We start from the raw sequence: 22,871 nt of genomic DNA on the forward strand, positions 1-22,871 counted from the left end.
TAGAACTGATTGGAGTAGAAGTAGCAGAGATGCAAAGGACCCACAGCTGATTTTAAACAAGCAAGCTTTAACTAGAGAGCTCGAAGGAGCCAGCCTGTTGTTTTCATCCCAAGTTGTACCCTAATCCTTCTGTGAACCATACATTCTAAAAATAACCCAACCAGGTTTGTAGTGAATAATTTATCATCTAGAACAATTATTATAACTAAATACCCTGACCCACTTTTTGCTGGTACATTCCGATTGACATAGGAGGACTGTCAGAAACGCTTTGGAGTGAATGACAGCCTATTTTAGGAAATCAGTAGCTGCACTTACATTGGTTGCGCTTCCTTCCCAGGTCAGTTTTCAGTTCGGGTGGATGATGCAGGGCGGTATTAACAAAGGCGCCCTATAGCATGGATGCCTGAGAGCTCTTTAAACTGTGTGCTAACAATATTTTTATATACTCTGTCTTTCCCTCACCTTCCCGCCCCCCGCCCCCCCAAGCTGTTTCCTTAGCTGCCTGAGCTGTTTGGCCCTGTCTGAATTGCTGCTGCTCAAGCCTTTTCTGGCAGGTTGCCCAGGGAGCAGCTCTCCTGTCGATTCTGCCTCTCTCCAGGAGTTGCCTGCCTTCGGTATAATGGGCAACATTGAAAGCCGCAAGGCGTTCGGTCGACAAGGTCAGAGTGCCTTTCATTCCCGCAATAATCAACCAGTGTAGCTCTTCCTCAGACCTGGGGAGAGAGAAGATAGAGGTCAAAAGAGCAATTACATTTCACATTGACTCCAGAAAAGGCTTGGATCACGAGACTAAAAAGCAAAATGGATTCTTGCTTCATTCTGTTCCATTCTCTCTCTGGTCATCTTTGTTATTAACACTAGCCTGAAACCATAACAAGTTTTAGCTTGATGACGTGCAAAGCGCATTTTCCGCCTCCAGTTGAGATCTTTCTTCTTAGACATTTAGCACTGTCAGAATATTGCAAAAGAATGCAAATGAGCTGCAGGATCTATAACCAGAGACAGTAAGCAAAGGCCATTAATTATGTTTTTAAAAAATGTTAACCCTAGCAGACTGTATAACAAGCAATTGTGCTAATTTCAATCTGTAATCAGTCCCTACATTAGCATAACTTTATTTATTTAGCATTAAGGCAACAATTTAGAGAATATAATTTAGTTGCAAATGTCAGTAATTTTGCAGTGGCAGACTGTTGTTACAAAGCTACCTCTATTTGACCTTACAGCTGCCAGGACTAATTACTTTAATTGCATTAATTGCACTGACCATTCTGGTGTTTAGTGTATTTGCTGTTTCCCTTTAACCATTGAGCAAATCAACCAGGCTGAATTCTGAGGAAAATGGGCCAATGTTTTCTTCTAAATCTTCTTTGATTCTTTTCTGCCTTTTGAGACGCCAGATGATTCACAGATGATCAGTGCTCTCACTGAGATCAAGAATTTTGAGGAAAGCCCATGAAAGGGAAAAAAAAAAAATCTGTTTCTTCACTGAACTTTATTGCTATTGCTGACTCGATTAAAATACAATCATTTTACTAACTACCAAGAAGCATTTAAAAGAGGGTGTGGCAGGTTGACAGTAAGTTAAAAGTCTCTCATTTCACACTTTGGAATGAAAACATTTCAGGTTATTTTTTCAGATAACTGAGATTACTTTGCTCAACAACTTGGATTGCTAAAATATTCTATTATAAATGATACATATCTATCTGCTTTGCAATAATAATAGCCAACAATAGCCAGTGCCTGCTATTATTCCAGGCACTGTTTTAGACACTTGACATGTATTTATTCATTTAATCCTCTCAAAAATCCTATAAGATACGTATTATTACTGTTGTTGTTGTTATACATAGGAAGTAATGTAATTCATGGCAGAGCCAGGATTCAAATCTAGATATCTGGCTCTGAAGCCTCTGAGCTTGACCTTGAAGCTAGATCAGTTAAGAATTAGATCAAATTCTTCCTACAATTCTGCTACACAAAATTGATAAAACAGCTTTCCTCCTAAGTCCTGGCTTGCTGTCTCTGGTTCCTCATATTTATACGACAGAGCTTCAGTTTGGCAAAATTCCTCTTGGAAGTGAGGCGGCCAGATCTGATTAAAGTCTTAACACTCCCAATGTGTGCAATACTTCTTCAGGCTAAGTTCTACTCATCTCTAAGCTTTCAGCCCCTATATCACGTCCTTGGAGATGCTTTCCTTGACCCCCTCATCTTATTATGAGCTCTGGTGGGACCATGAACGTTTCTTTCTTAGCACTAACATCCTTCAATTCAATATTTAATAACCCCAAATTAACACAACATTGTAAATCAACCAAACTTCATTAAAAATAAAAAATTTTTTTAAAAATAATTAATAACCCAGATACCCTGCCTTTAATAGGGTAAGGAGGCGTGGTACTGTCCATTTTCAGTAGTTTTACTATTAACTATTCAATCCCACAAAAAAGCACAAAAAAATTCACAAAACTCCTGATTCCATTAGGTTTGAGATGTATATTCCAATTAGCTGGTGTCCACAGGATGAGATACATGAATGGCTTCTATCACTTTTTTTTTTTCCAATTCCTCCTCAGCTCCTCAGCAGGTGTGGAGCCCTATTCTGGATTTTCTGATGAGTAATAAACCTTTGGACTTTATCCCTTCCTCCATGTCCCCTTTATATCCAGCTATTATATAACCCATGATTCTGGCAAACCTGGATTCTCCCTGTATTAAACATACCCCAACTTTCTGTGTCCATGACTAGGTTCACATGATTGCTCCCCGCCCACATTCCCCACTCCCCCATCCCATCTGCTTTTTGTTTTCACAGAAGATCTGTGAAATCCTCATACAGCATATCCATATCTTTTCTAGAGCATCTGCAATGGGTTATTCCATCAGTTCTATCTCCTCAGCCCTGACCTCCTTTCTCTGACCCTCTGCTCGGCCTCCCTTCAACCCTTCATCATCTCTTGTAGGGACTGTTGCAGCAGTGGCCCAGCTTCTGGCTGCTCCCAGCTCTGTCCTTTACACAGCTGTGTCCCCTGTGGACAATCATTCAGGAGCTCCCTGCCTGGCATTTAACACATTTTGTTTTCAGTCCTCAGGCACATCTGCCAGGCATCTTTACATTTTGAATCTGAAGGGTGTTCTTCTGGTAGAGAAGACAGAGCAAAACAGGAGCTGAGTAATTTTATTTTCTCTTTGTCTTGTTACCATTACATCACAATCTCTTAGAAATATGACTAAAACTTCCTTGTTCTTCTTTGCACCCTACACATTGGTAAAAGTCATTCTTTGTTATCTCTTTTTTCCCCTAGCAAAATTGAGCCTATTTTTAACCTTATTCTTTATGACACTACTCTTCTAGGTTTGTGCTATTGTGTTGCTTTTGTTCTTGGCTACAAGTTCTTTAATCTTTCAAACGTGCTTTTAAAAATCTTAGCTCAAAGGAGAGTTCTCTGAGCAACCATATTGGTTTCTGTAGATTTTCTTCCATATTCGGGTTATTTTTATTACATAGCTAGAATTTCATTTTCTACTCCTTATGGACCTATCTACACCCTTTCAGAAAACCCTCTGGTCAAGAGACTGAATGTATATTTTCTTTGAACTTTTTGAAATTTGCTTTTCCATAGTCTTGAATGCATGTCAGATACTGATGAACATTCCTGGCTTTTGCTCATTTGAATTCTGAGAAGCTCTCATTTTCTCCCAAGGTTCTCAGCACTTTGTTCTAAACTTGCCCTATCTTGAAGATCAGAATCAAGTTTAGAGGAACTGTGTCCTTCAGATCCAAGCCGACAATCTACATCTCTTGATCTGCTGAGTTGAAGACCTCTGTCCCTAGAGGCAGAGAAATGCCCAAACTCCACACTGCCTAATAATTTTGATGTATATAAGTAGAATTTTTATCATATCCATTTTATTAAAAAATATAACCTTTATTTCAATATTTTTCCTAGGCAGAATTTTTTTGTTTGGTTGGTTTTTTGCGGTACGCGGGCCTCTCACTGTTGTGGCTTCTCCCGTTGCGAAGCACAGGCTCCGGATGCGCAGGCTCAGCGGCCATGGCTCCGCGACATGTGGAATCTTCCCGGACCGGGGCACGAACCCGTGTCCCCTGCATTGGCAGGCGGACTCTCAACCACTGTGCCACCAGGGAAGCCCATAGGCAGAGTTTTTTTGTTTCCTTGATTTTTGTTTGTTTGTTTTAGTTTTAAAAGCTATTGGTGAAATTTCTTGTGAAAATAAAAATGAAATAACACCACAGTGATAGTCGCATAATTTGTGATCCTTAAAGGAACTAGTCTTCTTCGCACATAACTGTCAGCTACACATATAAACTTTCTTTGGAAAGTCTCTCCCAGATGTTAATGGAAATACTGTTTTCCCCCTTTTTTTTATAGCATCTGTTTACCATGCTACCTCCTCATCTCCATTCTGAGCTATGGTCTCTTAAGTGTCTGTGTCAGAGGCAAATGCCAAAACCAAGGTGACTAAGCTGGTGTCAAGCCAGTTGCAGAAACAGAGAGAAGACTTAACTAATGGCACAGATCTTCTAAGTCAATGGACTCTGTCTCCCCTAATTTCATTATCAATTCACCACAGGAACCTGACAGAGTCAGTATGTTAAGTCGAATTCAAAAGCTCAAAAACGAAAAGGGAAAAAAATCCAATCTCAGAGTCAGGTAGACACATCGTATTTCAGAGAAAATCTTTAGTATCGATTTATAGCTGCAGACTCTTGTCCAATGGTTTCCTCTTTAAATTAAGAACACTAATGATTTCCCATCCTGAAATTAATAAGCCAAAAGCCGCACAAATTCAAAAAAGGCACTGACTGTCGTACTTCATCCAGGAAGTGCCAATAAGTGGATGCCCAGCCTGTTCCCTTCAGCGACTGTGGTTGATGACGCACTATAGCATCTTGAGAGTCGCTCGCGTCCTTGGGAGGCGTTCTGGCGTATGCCGAGAGGCCATAAATTTGAGATGGAACATCCTGTTTGTTGAGGCTTCTGTGCATGCAGTCCAACTGCTCTCTGATAAACAGATTTGTTTGGGAGAGAAGTTCCTGCCTAAGTAGTTTGGAGACTTAATTGTGCTCACGGAAAGGCGACACAGACCCCACGTGGAGACAAGCCAGGCAGTCTGGGGCATGTGCAAGGCACAGAATTAGTTCCAGAGGTGGGACAGCCACAGAGACTTGAAACAGAATCGAAACCAGAAAAAAGGAAACAGTTGTTTGTGGGGAACAGGAAATAGATAGTAAGAGGAAATCGACATAGAGTCATTTTTGTACTGAGTATTTTTATTTACCCTGTGCTGTTGTATGCCATCTTTGTAAGCCACATTAAATTATTTTAAAAATAATGTGGGAGTATGATTGAATAAATGAAGTCTCTTTAGAACATTTTAAGTTAGCTGATTAGGAAAAAAAAAGATTCAGAAACCTTCCCAATGTTCCCTAAAGGAAAAAAAGGGCAGCTTATATTCCTACTTAATTATCTGTTTTTACAAAAGTAAGTTGATTGTATTAAAATACTGGAGTCCTCTGCAACTACCTTGGAATCTCTTCTGGGGGGGTGGTAAGTCTACCATTTTGATTGGTGCATACATTAGAGATTTACATTTTTAAAATGCACACTCCTACAGCCTTCTGTTATATATCTATTATGGCCGGACTTCCTTGGTGGCGCAGCGGTTAAGAATCCGCCTGCCAATGCAGGCCACACAGGTTCAAGCCCTGGTCCGGGAAGATCCCACATGCCGTGGAGCAACTAAGCCTGTGCCCCACAACTACTGAGCCTGAGTTCTAGAGCCTGCGAGCCACAACAACTGAGCCCATGTGCCGCAACTACTGAAATCCGCGCGCCTAGAGCCCGTGCTCCACAGCAAGAGAAGCCACTGCAGCGAGAAGCCTGAGCACCGCAACAAAGAGTAGCCCCATTCACTGCCACTAGAGAAAGCCCGTGCACAGCAACGAAGACCCAACACAGCCAAAAGTAAACAAAAAAATAAATTTATAAAATATATATATATATGTTATGGCATTTTTCTTTGTAATGATTCACTCATATGTTGTCTTGCCCACCAGACTGAATTCCTGGTGGGATCACAATGTCTCCAGCACCTACAAGGGTACCTAGAACAGAGACGACATGCAGTAGATACTATCTGGGGATTAATATTAAATAATACAATGTAACTAATTTGTAGGATAGTTACAAGAATTAAATGAGATAACATAAAAATCCAAAACGTGTCTGAATCACAGTAGGAACTCAACAGTTACTTCTCTACCTCCTTCTCTGAACTAAAGGAAAAATATTCTTTAATTTTTAAAGCCGTGTAGAATACTAAATACCAAATTTCACTTAATAAGAAATATGTACTCTGTAGAACTTAGTTAGCTCATGAAAATAATCATATTTAGAAATTTAAGGCCCAGGTAGGTGGATGGGAACAGAAAAACACTGGGAAACAAAATTTGGCTTCTTTCCTCACAATGCTTCATGGGGAAAATGGCCATAGGGAAATGTTGGTCTCCCTTCTCCTACAATCTCTTATCAGTTCCTGGAACTAACCTGGATCTTTTTTCCATCTTGGATGAACCCCCAGGCCCCAAGCCCAGACTATGGCTAGGTCACTTGAAGGGAGAGCTAGGAAATTTGGTGCCAACAGCTCAGATCAATATTTCCTCAGACTGAGTCACTCATTGTTCTGCACGAATCTCATGGCTGAGATGTCTTCTGGACTCTCCTACCCCAGAATAACCTGGCATTTGCATCTTGCAAACAGACAAGCTCTTTGCTCTAAAGTTGGCTGCTGAGGAATAGCTCTACAGGTGTTATAAGGAGAGGAAGGCTTTGTGAAAGAAAGTACAGTATAGATATATGGTGGGGGGTGGGGAGGGAGGCACTGTGCACCTAAAGGGTTTTTAGTCAGTTGTTAAGGACAAGCTATGACTTTGGCCTTCTAGGAAGAATGATTTCCCGTATATGGTAAACCTTGAGATTCACCAGACAAATCTATATGCTGGTTAAAAAATATCCAGTATGAAGCAAAGGTGAAAGAGAGAGTAATTACTGTGTCCACAAGTAGTCTTGTCTATTCTTGTGAAAATGACCATTAGGCTACACTGTATTGCCTTTGTGGTTGGTTTCCATCAGACCGTAACTAGCTACAAAAGAGTGAACAAAGGATGTCCCTTCCTGAAAACAATGTCTATCATTTCAATGATTTCTAAACACCTCTCTCTCTCCATCAACTTTCTAATCTCTTTAAATTGCTAGTGAGAAGGGCTTTAACACATCCAGTTAGTGATTCTTACTTCTTGGGTTGTAATTGGAAGAGGAGCAGTGCCTCTGATCACTTAGAAGAGATTTTGGAAAGAACACCTATAATGAGATTTAAAAATAAACAGCATCTTTTTAATGTGGTCTCTGTCTGCCATTGAGACAGACTTACTGTTGGTGGACTGACTGGTGGGAACAGCATGGAGCTGACTCTACTTATGAGAGATCTGTCTGCTTACTCTTTCAAGAGGGAACTGATCAACTTTCTGTTGAATTCTCCTTTTCTGTGTCACCAAAATTCTCTGGTCATCTACAATTCTTCATTCCAAGAAATGGGGCATATTGGAGACTCTGAGGTCTTTGCAGAAACCAGAAAAGAAATGAGTCTAAGAACGTGAGTCAGGCATCAGCACTGACCTCAGTGTTTTCCTTAAAAGGCAAATGCTCCACTATGACTCTGAAAATAGGGCTCAAAACACTTTTGGCCTCCGGAGTAGCCAATCCAAAGCTTGATATTGGACCATATTGACGAAAAGTTCTCAGGCCCAAGCTGCACCTCAGAAACATCAGGGGCCTTAAAAAAAGAAAAGAGAAAGGAAGAGAATAGTATAATATGATGAAAAAAAGGCAAACCATGCAAAAAAGTGCACTGTGAAATAATGTTCTCTCCCAACCCAGCCTTCAGTTTTCCAGTCTTCAATTCCCTCTCATCCAGGATTAAAAAAGAATAGAGCTGTCCAGTCCTCATACCTACTGAATCAGTATCTCTGGCAGGTGTATGTTTAATAAGCTGCCCAGATGATCCTATTGCTCAGTCAGGTTAAGAACCACTGACCTTGACAGGGTGACAACACTCCCAGGATCTCCCACTATAGTGGGTACATGATATGATGCATGGGCTTGGGAACCGACTGAGTGCAGGGGACTTCAGAATTGGAAATCGCTTCTTGTGTGTTCTTGTTAGGGAGAGGAGGTTTTGCACTACCTGTTTAAGAGGCAGAGCAGTATAGTTCAAACAAAACAACACAATAATAAAGCAAATGTCCTGCCTGGGACTTAAGAAAACGGTCCAGATCTGACTTTGCCAGCAATTCCCTGTGCAACATTGCCCCCAGGTATGAAAACCTGGCTCTCAGAAATTTGTAAATTTCACCTCTCTAATCTTCTATAGTTTGGTGGCCTACCCTGGACCTAGTCATACTTTCTTCTTCCTGATCAATTCCAGTTTTGTTAGAGTATCTAAGCCCCCCCCTCCCCCAACACAGCTCAAATTCCCCAAGGGAAGCTGACCCCCACACAGCCCAGGGAAGAGCCTGACTGGTAGAGGGATAAGTCCTTGCCTCTTCAGGAATGGGTATGTGACCCAAGTCCAGTTAATCTAAAGTGAAGACAGATTGGTGGGAGGTTTCTGAATTGTGAGAAGCCTTGTAATAGGGGAGAATAAATCTGACTCCATATTAGATCTGTTCCTTTTACTTTAATCTTTGTGCTCACTCATGCTGGCTCTGCACCTTTTGTAAAAGAATGTTGTCTATACCCTGAAATATACAGGATAGCCTATTCTCAAGGCTCTGACCTTTCAGAGTCCATTCATATAGAGGCAAAAAGTTGCAGAACAGAGAATAACATTTGTCTTTTGGAGGTTTACAGGAACATGGTGACCTGACCTAGGTGAACAGCTGTAAGAAAAAACGATTCCGACACTAAGTTTGCAACAACTAACCATGCCCCTCCCTCACCTTGCCTTTAAAAGTCCTTTGCTCAAACCCTTTGGGGAGTTCGAGGATTTTGGGGCATGAGCCACCCAGCCACCATCTCCTTGCATGGCCCTGCAATAAACCTTTCTCTGCTGCAAATTCTGGTTTGGCTTCACTGTGCATTGGGCACAGGAATTTGTGTTTGGTAACAGCCTGTTCCTCTCTCCTACTAACAGTGAACATAGCTCTGATGGCTACTGGGGCCATCCTGTGGACCGAACTCTGGTGATGAGCTCACACTCGGTCTGCAGAGTAGAAAGGCTAGAGAACAATAGACCCAGTCGATATATTGAACCACAGAATCCAGCAATGCTGAAGCTCTCACTCTATCCAGACTTCCTGATATACGGAGCCAATAAATCTATTGTTTAAGCAACATTGAGCTGAGTTTTCTGTTCCCTGAAGCTGAAATCTTCCTAAATAATCCATCTTTTTAAGTCTAAATCTCTCACTCAAGGCCTTAACTCATTCCCTGCTCTCAGGTAACTATTATTAACTTCTCGGCCATTTACCTTGTCTTTATATCTTTTTCAGCTTTATGACCCTTAGATAACTTAGTGACTATTGAATCGCCATTTTTACCATTTCTTTCTCTGTCTACTCTTGGCCCATCACAAATTAGCATTTAGGAGCACCGAAGTGTATATATAATATATGTAGCCCAGTTCTTGTTCACAGTATGGGGATACTTTACCCAGTGACAAGTGGAGAGGGAGCTTACGTTCAGACTGTCACCAGCTTTGGAAATCTAGGGGTGTCTGTAGGAGATATTACCAATGTCCCTTTCTAGCTTTCACTAAGAAAAGGACCTTTTGAATCTTAACGTTAAATGAACAAGAAGTAGATTATTCTCTTCATGTGGAATGTAAAGTTTTTTTGTCTATCTCTTGGGAAGGCGATTTTATAGGCACTCAGGAGAGAAGAGGAAGGAAGGAAGGAAGGGAGGGAGGGAAGAAAGAATCAATTTTTTTCTAATCTTATGTCCCAGGATGCTTTCATATATAATTTCAGTTAAATCTTACAACAAGCCTGCAAGGTAGGTTTATCTTCACTTTACATTTAGGGCAACTGAAGCTTAAAGCAGTGATTTTCTCAAGGCCACTCAAGTGCATGTCAGAGCCAGATTCACACCAAGGACCATGCAACTCCAAAGCCATATATCTTCTACACCTGAAACATTTTTAGCCCTTTATCTATCCCCTCGGAAAGGTTTTTGGACTTTTGCAATCCCCTCAGACCACCTCTTTGCTGAGCAGGTGGTAGGCATCACCTGGGCAGGCTTCTGGCATCTGGCTGTTGGGCTTCCTTCCCTGGGTATTTCCCATGCTTCTCCTAGCGCCCTCAGAAGCCAGCCCTGTGCCCGGCTACCCCTCTCACAGGTGACTGAAGTAAACTCAAGGTCACTGAATAAATGGCGGATAACGAGGCTGCGCTCCCATCACATAGTTCCCTGGCTTGATTCCTCTATGATACTTTGGTGGTCTTGGGGTCACCATTGGTGAAATTATAGTCCTGGCTCTAGCTAGCAACCTGGTCTTGTGGATCACTGCAATGTACTGAATCGTTCACAAATACCTACTACACAGCTTCTATGCTGCATATTTTCTCTCAGGCAATCTGTCCCAGTTCTCAGTGAAGACTGCTACAGCTCCCAGGTACACACATCTATGTACTCGCTCACAAGTCAAGCTTAGAGTATGAGGAATCACCGTGAGCAGAGTGGGGCCGCCCTCTTTTCAGCGTTGTCCCCGGTCATGATGTCAGAGAAGCGTGGTAGTACGGAGAGAGAGTGGATGGGAAGAAATGTTGCAAGAAGGGAAGAAAAAAGAGAGGGAGGGAAGGAGGAAGATCTGGACTGGTTCAACTGATGGTACCGCTGATAAGATTTGTACCAATTCTACCCGCATAGAGATTGCTGTGGCTTAGTGATGTCAGTATCAACACTTCTGAAAACTATATTTAGAGGAGAATAGCTTAAGAAGATCCAGAAATCAACCCAAAGATACTGCCAGAGTTCCTTTTGGTGTTGCAGTGTGGTCATTCTTCTTACTGAAGCAAATAACTGAAGGGAATCCTGATGATCTGGTCTCTTCCCCCAATCCACCATGTCCTGTAATTTGATGGGAAAGGGGGAAGGAAGAACACAGATTCCCACATTTCATGATCGTTTCTTGTATGACAGGAATTTTCATATTTATACTTCATTTGTTCATCACAAATCCTCTTCAGTGAAGGTAGGTGGAAATTATAAGCTCCGTTTTTTACAGCAAAGATAACTGAAGCTTAGAGAATTTGAGTAACGTTCCCTATCATCACTAGCGAGTGACTAAGTAGAGACTAGAACTTGCTCTTGTATCAATGCCAGGTTCTTCACATGCATCATCTCATTTAATCTACAGAACATTTGTATGAGGTACGTACTATTCTCTCAGAGTTCTGGAGGCCAGAAGTTCAAAACCAAGGTTTCAGCAGGGTAATGCTCCCTTCAAACGCTCTAGGGGAGAATCCTTCCTTGCCTCTTCTAGCTCATGGTGGCTCCTGGTGTTTCTTGGCTTGTGGTAGCATAACTCCAATCTCTGCCTCTGTCTTCATATGGCCTTCTTCCCTGGGTCTCCTCTTATGTCCCTACAAGAACTCTTTCATTGGATTGAGGGCCTACCCTAATCCAGTAGGATCTCATTTTGATTCTTCCCTTAACTATTTCTGCAAAGACCTTATTTCCAAATAAGATCACATTCTGGGGTTCTGGGTGGACATGAATTTTTGAAGGACACTACTCAACCCACTGTAGCAGGTCAGGAAATAGTATGCTTAAGATCACACAGCTATGTGGGCTCAAGATCTAATTACCAACTATATTTATTTAATACTAAGTCTTGTTTATAAGAAATTTAGAGCAACCTTTGGGGGCTCACATACTTAAGTGGTGGACTTTGCATGGGGGTCTAGGTCTCATAATAGCAGGTAGAAAGGGAAGCTGGAGAAACAGTTTATTACAATTAATGTGGCTCTGTTTGAGGCCCCCGCCTAATAGGTGTGGTAGTGTAGAAATGATAAAAAACACATGAACATTTTTGGTAAACAACTAGAGCAGAAGAACCTTGTCTTAAGGGCTCTGTTGGCACAGGGGTCATATGGGACAACACATGGTGTGAAGGGTGAGAAGATGGAGTGACAAAGATGACAATGATGAGATACCGTGATGACAGGGAACTCAATGTTGGGACAATGAAGAGAAAGGCTCTCAGGTGTTTACAGGCTTTTTAAATGAGAGTAGGAGATTTTAAGCAAATTAATTAAAACTACACTCTTGCATGTCCTTAAGTGTTTGATAAGGATATCAATAAAGATTAGGAATTACTTTTTTGGGTGTGCCTCTTTAGTTGAGATACATCTGCAAAAGTGGTCTAAGTTTTGGTCATGGATTTATAGACATGATACAAAGATTATATAGAAATTAGGGAAAAATTCTTGACATTGTGCTGGAAATTTTGTATCTTCTATATATTATCCAAATCTTGGGGGAAAAGAGCATGATTCAAAAATCAGGAGATGAAAAGATCAAGGAAAGGTCAGAAATGGGGGAGGGGTTGGGCACTCAAGTAACCCAGCAAATGAAAAAAGCATAGACAAGAAACGTGATAACATGGAAATCAGATTTACAGTGGTGGGTGAATTAAGTCTAAAATTCAAAAGCAGTCTTTAGACGCTCTTGTGAAACAGGTTTTTTGGTTTTTTTTTTTTTGACTTCCTCATAAACTTCCTTCTGTTGATAAGCTGCAACATTTTTATTATAGAATTGTTAAGTGCTCCATTTGGGGGCATCCATTGCTAGGCAGGTCATTGAAATCTAACAAAATGAACATTAATACATTTATTTCAAACGAGGAGGACGAGGGCCTTATGGATGTGTCTACATATGAAGCTAAGAGGAGAAATGCGTTTTTCCTTAAGACTGTTGGTCACTTCAACAAAGGAGAAACTAGAATATCAATTAAAAGTCTGATTTCATCTAAGTAACATGAAGGATGAGAATTCATGTAGTCCCTTTTGTACCCCAGCCCTGACTGTGCCCAGCCATTTGCTGGAGACTTTCTAGTGCCTTGAAACATTCTTAGTGTTTTGAGAATGGTGCTGAATTGTTTCCTTCGCAACAGATTTAACAACAAAAAAGGAGCGTTTTCTTTCCTTTTTTTTCTCATTTTCAGACATAATCTTGGCAGAATGTTTAAAAGAAAGATAAACAAAATGTCAGGAACACTTACAAAAGAACACTAAAACAGAGAGGCAAGGGGCGGCAGGAAACAGAATGAATGGATATTGTCATACAGATGGCGGTCACTGCTCAAGTGGCTGATACAGTGATACTGAGTTTTCTCTCATGCGATGATTGACAGTGAACTCATTTCAAATAGCTCTGACAGGGCAGAAGCAGAAAGGAAGCGCCTCTCCTTTTCTTCTCTGCCACAAGGGGTAAGTCATAAAGTCCCTCTCAGTAACACAGAGTCATGTATTTGCGAGGTTAAGAGCGTAAGTGGGAGAATAAATGCTTAGCTTCCCAAATTACCTTGTTCCCTGGGAGGCTTCATCAAAACCTAACAGAATCTGCATGGATGCTCCAAAATCTGCCTGTTCTAAGCACCCACAGATGTTTTCTCTTGGCACCGATAATAAGGATCTAGGATTAAATGTTACCATTTAATAATTAATACCATTCAAACTCTCCCTCCCTTCTGTTTAAAGTTGGCACGAGGGCATAACTGCCGATGTGCTGACATCCTGGAACACCCTTCCTGCTGAGTTCCATGCTATTCAGGATAAAAGTACTTTAATTTCCCAAGACGTAATAATTGTAGTTTTCATAAACTGGGGCCATATGTTGGAATCTGTTCACATACCTGCAGTTACTTACCCTTATATACAAAAATTGGCAAATGATTTCTTTCAAAGAAATTAGGATGTGGATTCTCTAACATTCTCCTGAATATTTTAATTGTGAAATCCCTATGCTTTTATCATACATAAAAGAGCATACTATCACAGAATTATATAAGACAATGCCTGTTTCTGAACATGGAATTATCTTCCTCTTCCTTTAAATCACACTACACATCTAGAAAACGGTAACATTTGGGAAATCTGAGTAAGAGGTATCCAGATAATCTTTGTATTATTCTCTCAACTTTTCTGTCATTCTGAAATTATGTCAACACGAAACATTAAAAAAAAAAATTGGAATCGTATCTGCACTAGCTTGATACACTCTTTTTAAATAAGCCGAATCTTCTGTTTTTATCTCCAAAATCACTGACAGAAGTAAATCCATCCTTCTGTATACAGAAAACACTTAGAGTAAAAGTTCTACCCTAATACCTATAGGAACGTAAAGTAACAGATATGTTTGTTGTATAACTAACAAGGTCACAGGCTGTTCAGCTGCTGGAACAAACTCGATTAAGACCGTGATAATCTTCTGAAAGATTGTAATTTATCTCCATTTGAAGGGCATTATCTTAGTTCTTCAGCTATCACAGGGAACAAGGTTAACAAATATTCACTGATGAAATTTTGAAAGCTGTAGTCAGATCTTATTCTCTTAAACCCTTCTAAAGGGCTGTCAAAAGGCAGTGAAATAAAAATTGTCAAATTTGTACACAGACGTACTTCATGGCTGTTATCTGAGAAAGTGCTTTATGACTCATAGTCACTACCTTTACTTAAGCAACTTCTCGTTTGCTTTAGATTGAAGACAACCTGTTCCCATTGCTCACGTGGGAGAGATTACCGCAAAAGGCTCTTGTTTACTTGAAGTAAGAAGCTATGAAACACAAAATCCACCCAGAGGGGATCTGTACTTTCAAAATAGTCTCATACTTTTGCTAACGGTCAGCATTACTGAGAGTCTTCTTACTAAGTACATTCTATTTTAAATGTGGATTTTTGGGCCTATAAATGGCCTTGAATATTTCAAGTGAGTTTTGTTACTAATTTTTAAGGAGGATGGAAGGAAGGAACTAAAATCATTGAGCATCCTCTATGTGCTAGAGGCTCTGCTTGGTAAACAGGTTATTCTCATTGAATTTTCCCAACAACCCCACAAGCTATGTTCTATTTACATCTTACAGATGAGCACATCTAAGCATGGAAAGATAAAAGTCCACAGCACCTATTCAAGTAGTGAGTCATGGGGAATTGAATCAGGGAAAGATTCACCAAAAGGTCATGTCTTTCTACTACTGTCCATGCCTGCAACTCTTTGTCAGATGTTCTGCCTGATTTTTGCCTGGACATTTGCCCGAGTGATTGATTTTCCCCCCTATGCTGGGGCCAGTTTCTCTGAGGTAGAGTATTGCTATGATGTAGACTTGGAACAGGCCTGAAAATCCTCAATAATACACAGTAATATGGACTCACTTAGTTGCAAGGTGGGGGAAGTGGGACGGGGCAGGCAGAGGGGAGGAGAAACTTCTAGGCCCCTCCCAGTGTCTCAGATATTTAGAAGGCATGGACCCACTGTAACAGAGAAGAACAAACCTGACTCCATATTGCATCTAGTCCTTTAGCCCTAATCTTTGTGCTCTGTTGCCTGTGCTTAGTCATGCTGACTCTGCACCTTTTGTAAAAGAAAGTTGCCTATAGCCTGAAATATACAGGATGTCCCATTCTCAGGCTCTGACCTTTAAAGGTGTAACACTTTTCCATTCATACAGAGACAAAAAGTTGCAGAACAGAAAATAACAATTGTCTTGTTGGAGGTTTATAGGAACATTGGGATCAGACCTACCTGGACAGCTGCAAGAACACAGGATTCTTGCGCGGAGAATTTTACAGCAACCAGCCACACCCCCTCCCCTTTTAGCATGAAAGAAGCCTGAATTCTAAGTTGGGTAAGGCAGTTCTTTGGGACACTAGTCCACCATCTTCTTGGTCTGCTGGCTTTCTGAATAAAGTCACTATTCCTTGTCCCAACACCTCATCTCTCGATTTACTGGCCTGTCGTGTGGCGAGCAGTACGGGCTTGGACTTGATAACACCACTAGCTTTCGGATACTACTTTATGAAACTTAACTTCTTGCCACTATTACACTTGAAGGTGATGATGAGAGAAGTGGGATAAAACAAGGATAGTGCAAGAGAAATCCAACTCAACTTTCTGTAAAAAAAGTGTTGTGCGCACATCTTTTATTTTCACAGTTTCTTAGCTGTCCACAAAAACTACCACATAGTTAGGCCCAGTCCTCTCAGCAGAAGAGAGAGCCCAGGAGTACCTCGCTTTTTTGAGGTATAATTTTAAAAATGAACAATGGCCCAAACAGGCTTAAAAACCTTAAAGTATATTTAGAGACTTACACTGAACACATTTAATGCTTCTACCTTCAAATCATTAAATGCAGACCCTATTTATGGAACTCATCAGGATGAAAAATATTTTCAGTCACCGGTGGTGTGGTCTAGTAACATGACGTAAGCTTAAAGTAATGTGATGGTAATAGTCACACAAGTGTATGCATTTGTCAAAATTCACCAAATGGACACTCAAAAACAGTGATTTTTTTAAAATATAAAAACTATCTCAATAACCCCAACTTTAAAAAACGTTGCCATCTTGTCAGTGTATTCCTGTGACTATATAACCTTATTTGAAGATATCACTAAAAGCTTATGTTTGATTCCTTTGAAGACTGTTAAGTCCAGGCAGGGTCTGATTGTTTCCCTGAAATACAAAGAGTGGGGGTACTCATGTGACTGATTTGGGATGGAAACCCAGTGCCTAGAAGAGCCTTAGGCACGTGTCTGGGCCTCATTTGTACCGACTGATAGAATACGTGGAGATCCCCACTAGTCCAGCAGGGCACAGCCCAGATGGCCCTGTTAGCTCTAGGTCTTCTTGGGCCAAAGGCACCCTACAAACCCGGCTGCTTCTCAGGGTCCTAAAGATCTTTACAGGTGTTGGTGGCACTGGTCATGTATTGCTTACTACCAGGATATGATCTAGATTGGACCTTATGGACATTTTAGATCCTCTTTCATCTTGAGAGTAGTCACAGAAATGCTCTAGAAGCTCATCTTCCTGCTGGCTGAGAATTGGGACATAACTTTCACCAAACACAAAATCATGCGTACCTTGAGGCTAGCCTGGAAAAAAATGAGGGGCAAAGTTGATCTACCTGGAAAAGCATGTTTGTTCAATCATTGTTCCTCCTGCTTAGGTAGTGATGGATAATTGCTTTGGGGATTCATTTTGTTTTACTCGCAGAGACATAATTTTACAATTAATTATTCTTCAAAATAAAGCTCAGCTCTTAACAACAATGAAAAAATCTTACTATACCTAAAGTCAAAATTTGACAAAGATAGATAAATCTCCTTTAGACTACAGAAGTATTTATAGGGTCTCCTTCCTAATTATGAATTTATATTACTATGTGAAATTCATTTGAAGAAATAGTTGTATAAAACTAACAGAATATCACAAGCATTATGGATTTCTCCTGCTATTTATATTTCAGTATGTAGATGTAACAATATTATAACTAAATACTTGCACTGTGTATATAAATACGTATCGGTTAAGCTATATCATCACATTTCTCCAGGAAATTGGCTGAAGTCTGTTTTTATCAGTCAACTAAAATTATGTGGGAATATTGCTTCCTTCTATGAAATTTAGCCAACCTTAGAAATACTTTCATAAATGTTAATTGCCCACCAAATTTCTAAAATCCTCTAAAGTCTCACCTCAGTGATTTTGGTACTTTATATCTGGAAAATATGTCCTGCTCTTTTTATACGTCAGAGAGATATCTGCTCTGAATTGTCTCTTGTTTTAGTCCAGGCATGATGATGGTGCTGGCCTAAGCCAACTTATTTACTAATAATTTCTCCAGTGGGATAAATCTTTGGGGCCACCACACAGGCCAGGAGCATTCCAGCCAGTGGAACCAATTTTTTCTAAGAACTGATGGTTCAGTTTTTAGGATTTTGGTGAGCTGGTTTTTAATCATAGTCATTCTTAAAAATTAAGTTATGTAAATGTACAATTGAACGAATTATATTTGAACAAAGGTAATACCTCAAAACTTACCACTTGCTTAGTAATGGAAAGAACATGTGCTTTGGATTCAAAAGGAGGATCTGGAGTCTGAACCCAACTGTGTAGGATGACCAACCTCAGGGATTTTCCCGTGATTGTACTGGTTTTATCACTGAAAGTCCTGCATCCCAGGAAACCATTCTGTCCTGGACAAATTGAAACATTTGGTCATGCTACAACTGTGACACTTAATGGTTTTGAAAACTTAGGCTAGTTACTTTGTATCTCTGAACCTCAGTTTTCCCTTATATGGGGGAAAGAAAGCCAATTTTCAGGACTGGTGTCAGGATTAGGGTTATATGGGCACCCCATATAGAAGTGTACCCATACATGTAGGTAATTAGAACACTGTCTCATGTATGTAATATGCTCAATGTAAGTTTTTATTACTATTCATAATAAAATGCAGAATAAAAGAGGTAAAGAACTCTTTTGTAGGAGTTGAGATTATAACTATAGATTCTAACTGAAGGTTTTAGAATGGTATAATGGAAAAGGCAGTGTCTGACTTTGACCATTAGAAAACAAACTGCCCTTACCCCGTTATCAAACTATATCCTGCATATTCTGATGCTGCTATATTGTTTTCCAGAATTTGATATCCTGATTTTCAGGCCCTCACCAACCTTACCATGAAAACCAGGCTACTCCTTTCCACTTCTGCTCTAACTAGCTCAGGGCCTGCTCTTCTTTAACGCCTGCGGCTGGGCGGGATAAAGCAGGTATTTAAATCCCAGTCTCAGAAAACCGTCAATAAAATGGTGTGTTCAGCTTGTATATCGGTGAAATAAAATTCATTGGGAAAAAGGAAGATGTAATACCTACACTGCAGATTCTCAGTGAGGCTTAAAAGGTATGAAAAGTTCCCAAACATTAGTAGGTACTCAAGAAATGCTAAATAATATTTTCCACTTCTGCTTAGTTGCTTTCCAAAGTCTCAACAGCCAATAAAATGTTATGCATTGAGTATGTTCTTGATACTGTGAAAATGTGAAAGCCTTTCATTTAATAATGTTATTAGGCTAGAGATAAAGGTTCAAAATAACTTAAAGATCTTGAAAAGGAAAGAAACACAATGTTTTGTTCTGGGGGATGAAAAAGTCCACAGAGAGGCTGATTAAAATACCAACAGTGGGCATTTAAAACTATAAATGGAATATAAGTAAAGCATCACTGTTGTTTGAAAGCCTTTTACATATATGGGTTCAGACATAATTTTGAATAGACATTAAAGTAAGACACGTATGCAAATGTCCATCGATCTCACTGCTGGGGAAGTGGCTTCAAAATAAGTCTTATATTGTTTTTAATTTTATTTTATTTATTTTTAAAATTTATTTTATTTATTTATTTTTTAAATTTATTTATTTTATTTATTTATTTTTGGCTGCATTGGGTCTTCATTGCTGTGTGCGGGCTTTCTCTAGTTGTGGCGAGCAGTGGCTACTCTTCATTGCAGTGCGTGGGCTTCTCATCGCGGTGGCTTCTCTTGTTGCAGAGCATGGACTCTAGGCAGGTGGGCTCCAGTAGTTGTGGCTTGTGGACTCTAGAGTGCAGGCTCAGTAGTTGTGGCACACGGGCTTAGTTGCTCTGCAGCATGTGGGATCTTCCCCAAGCAGGGCTCGAACCCATGTCCCTGCGTTGGCAGGCGGATTCTTAACCACTGCACCACCAGGGAAGCCAAGGCTTATATTGTTCACCTCCTTCCTTCAAGGGAAATTACTCTTAGTATTCTTATTTTGTGCTTGATATTATAAAATTCTGATAACGGATGCTGAAAGTTCACTCCTCCTTTTGGGAAAACTGTGAGAAAACTGAATGACTCCTTGGAGAAAAACCTTTGGTGACGAGGTTGCAGATCTGGAATCTTAGCCAGCCTCCAAGATGGCTCCCAATGACGTCTACCTCCTGGTATTAACATCCTTCTGCAGTCTCCTCCTACACTGAATCAGAGCTGCTCTGTGTGGCCAAGAAGTACTGTAAAAGTGTTGGTGGATGATTTCTGAACTTGCATCATGCAAGTAGGATTGCCAGATGACACACAGTATGCCCAATTAACTTTGAATTTCAGAAACCACCAAAAACAATTTTCATATAAATATGTCCCCAATATTGCATGAGCCATATTAACACGAAATAATTATTTATTGCTTATCTGAAATACAAATTTAACTGGGTGCCCTGTATTTTCACTCGCTGAATCTGGCAACCCTTTTACGAAGGGCAGTTCAGCGTCTATCTTCTTCTCTTGGATAGTTAATCATCTTGTGAGGATGCTCAAGCAGCCTGGTGGGTAGGCCCACGTGGAGAGGAACGGAGACCTCCTACCACCGGTCAGCACCAACTTGCTGCCTGGGTCAGAGAGTCACCTTGGAACCACTTTTATGCTTCAGGTATCTCTTTATGTAACAAAATTTGCCTCACTTCTGATCTGTTTCTGTCTTTAGTGGATACTCTAGACTATGGATTCCATTAAAACAGAGACATACCCATTTCTGACCCTTATTATGTTCAAGTACCCAATATAGCACAGGGCCAGGCACTTGTAGTTTCAGTTTTGTTAAAGGGAGTAAAACGGAGTTCAGAGCCTCACTTTTTTTTTGTGGTACGCGTGCTTCTCACTGTTGTGGCCTCTCCCATTGCAGAGCACAGGCTCCGGACACGCAGGCTCAGCGGCCATGGCTCACGGGCCCAGCCGCTCCGCGGCATGTGGGATATTCCCGGACCGGGGCACGAACCCATGTCCCCTGCATCGGCAGGCGAACTCTCAACCACTGCGCCACCAGGGAAGCCCAGAGCCTCACTTTTGACATCTGTAGAATGGAATAAAAATGGTGTCCACCATATAGGGTTGGTGCGAAGACTGAATGAGTTAATAGGCTTAGAAATGTGCCTGGTACGTAAGAAGTGCTCAGTACACAAGGGAAGAGTGTTCCTTTATCGCAATGTTTAACTTGTATCATAACTACAGGGAGGACTTGTTAAGATTCTAATTACTGGGACCCAACCTCCTTGTTTTCTGATTCAGTGGGTCTGGGTGTGACTAGATGATACTATGCTGCTAATTTTGGGACTGAGCCACTGCTTTGGCTTAGTGCTTTCAATGACCGTGGCTATACTGGGAGAGTGCCTTCCCACTTCTCTTTATAAATGATTCGTGCTGCCTGGGCACAGACCTCAGCCCAGACAGAGCTGTCAAGAGTATGGAGTCTGATTTCTCTTAACACAAGCAGACACAGACGTCTCTGATTTTTTTCTGGCTGTAATCAATATCTCTAGACCAAGGGATGCTCTATACTAGCAGGAAGTCTGAAACAGGAGAAAGACAGCAGCCTCCATTCTAAATTCAGAGATGAGTTCTGTTCAAATACTACCATTATTGCTGATTCCTGGACCCTGGTCTCAGTCTGCTTGAAAGCTAAGTGCATACATTCAGCTGAAATCCTCACTGTGCTCCAATGTGGGAAGAAATTTTATAGTAGATAGTGAACAATGCTGCAGTGGATCAGAAACAAACATTTGTTGTTCTCCTAAGTGGCACAGGTTTAAAGCATTAAACAAACAAATCTAAAAGTGTTCCCTGTCATTAAATGCCTTTCTAAGACACAAACTCATCCCCCAAAGCAGTGTAGGGATGGAAAAACTTTTCTTCTCCTCTCTTAGATTCTTTCAGTGGGGCCTGCGAATTAAACTAAAAATGACAGATTAACAGGAGAAAAGGCATACACATTTTGTCAACATATTTTACATGCATGGGGACTTCAAAAGAAAGAAGTAAAAACCCAAAGAGGTGGTTAGACCCAGTGGCTTATGTATCATTTTAACAAAGGACAATAAATTTCAGAGAATGACTAGACAAAGGAGACAAGGGGAGACGAGGGGTACGGGTTTGGGCTTCTAGGAGCAGTAAATTTGGGGAAGGTGACTAGGAGATGTATGGTAGATAAGGACTGTTTAGTAAGGTTTGTTATGCAGCTCAAGTTGTCTGCAATGATAAGAGTCAGAAATTTTTCATTTAAATACACTGTGAATAGCCACCTTTTAATTATTAAAGTGTTAGAGGTTTTTCAGTTGTATATGGTCAACAAAATTTTCTTAACTTTCATCCTTGGTAATTTACACATCCATCTGCCATTCGTTCAGACAGCATTCATGAAGCAATTTCTCTGCTTTGTGCACACAGTGATTATTTAATAGTGCCTATTTAATCTAAATTATAATGAGTCTGGAGGGGAGGGATAAATTGGGAGAGTGGGATTTACATATACATACTACTATATATAAAACAGATAACTAATAAGGATCTACTGTATAGCACAGGGAACTGTACTCGATACTCTGTAATGACCTATATGGGAAAAGAATCTAAAAAAGAGTGGATATATGAATATATATAACTGATTCACTTTGCTGTACAGCAGAAAGTAACACAACATTGTAAATCAACTATACTCCATAAAAACTTTAAAAAATAGATTATAATGGATCTTACAAAATACTTTTATGATCCTCAACTTTCATGTCTCTTGGCTTTAAAAACGCAAGCCTAATTTTTAATGTACTAAATAATGTAAATTTCACTTTCCTTTCCATCATTTCTTCAAGAAATGAGGGTTAAAAATGAAAATCTTTGTTCTTAGCAATTACTTACTGTTTGAAGAAAAACAATTAGGACCTTCTACATGGAAAACCAAAAATATATCTAACGAAATAAAGAGAAGTCTAAAT

Source organism: Phocoena phocoena, chromosome 3 (genome assembly GCF_963924675.1).
Source record: "Phocoena phocoena chromosome 3, mPhoPho1.1, whole genome shotgun sequence".
NCBI lineage: Eukaryota > Metazoa > Chordata > Mammalia > Artiodactyla > Phocoenidae > Phocoena > Phocoena phocoena.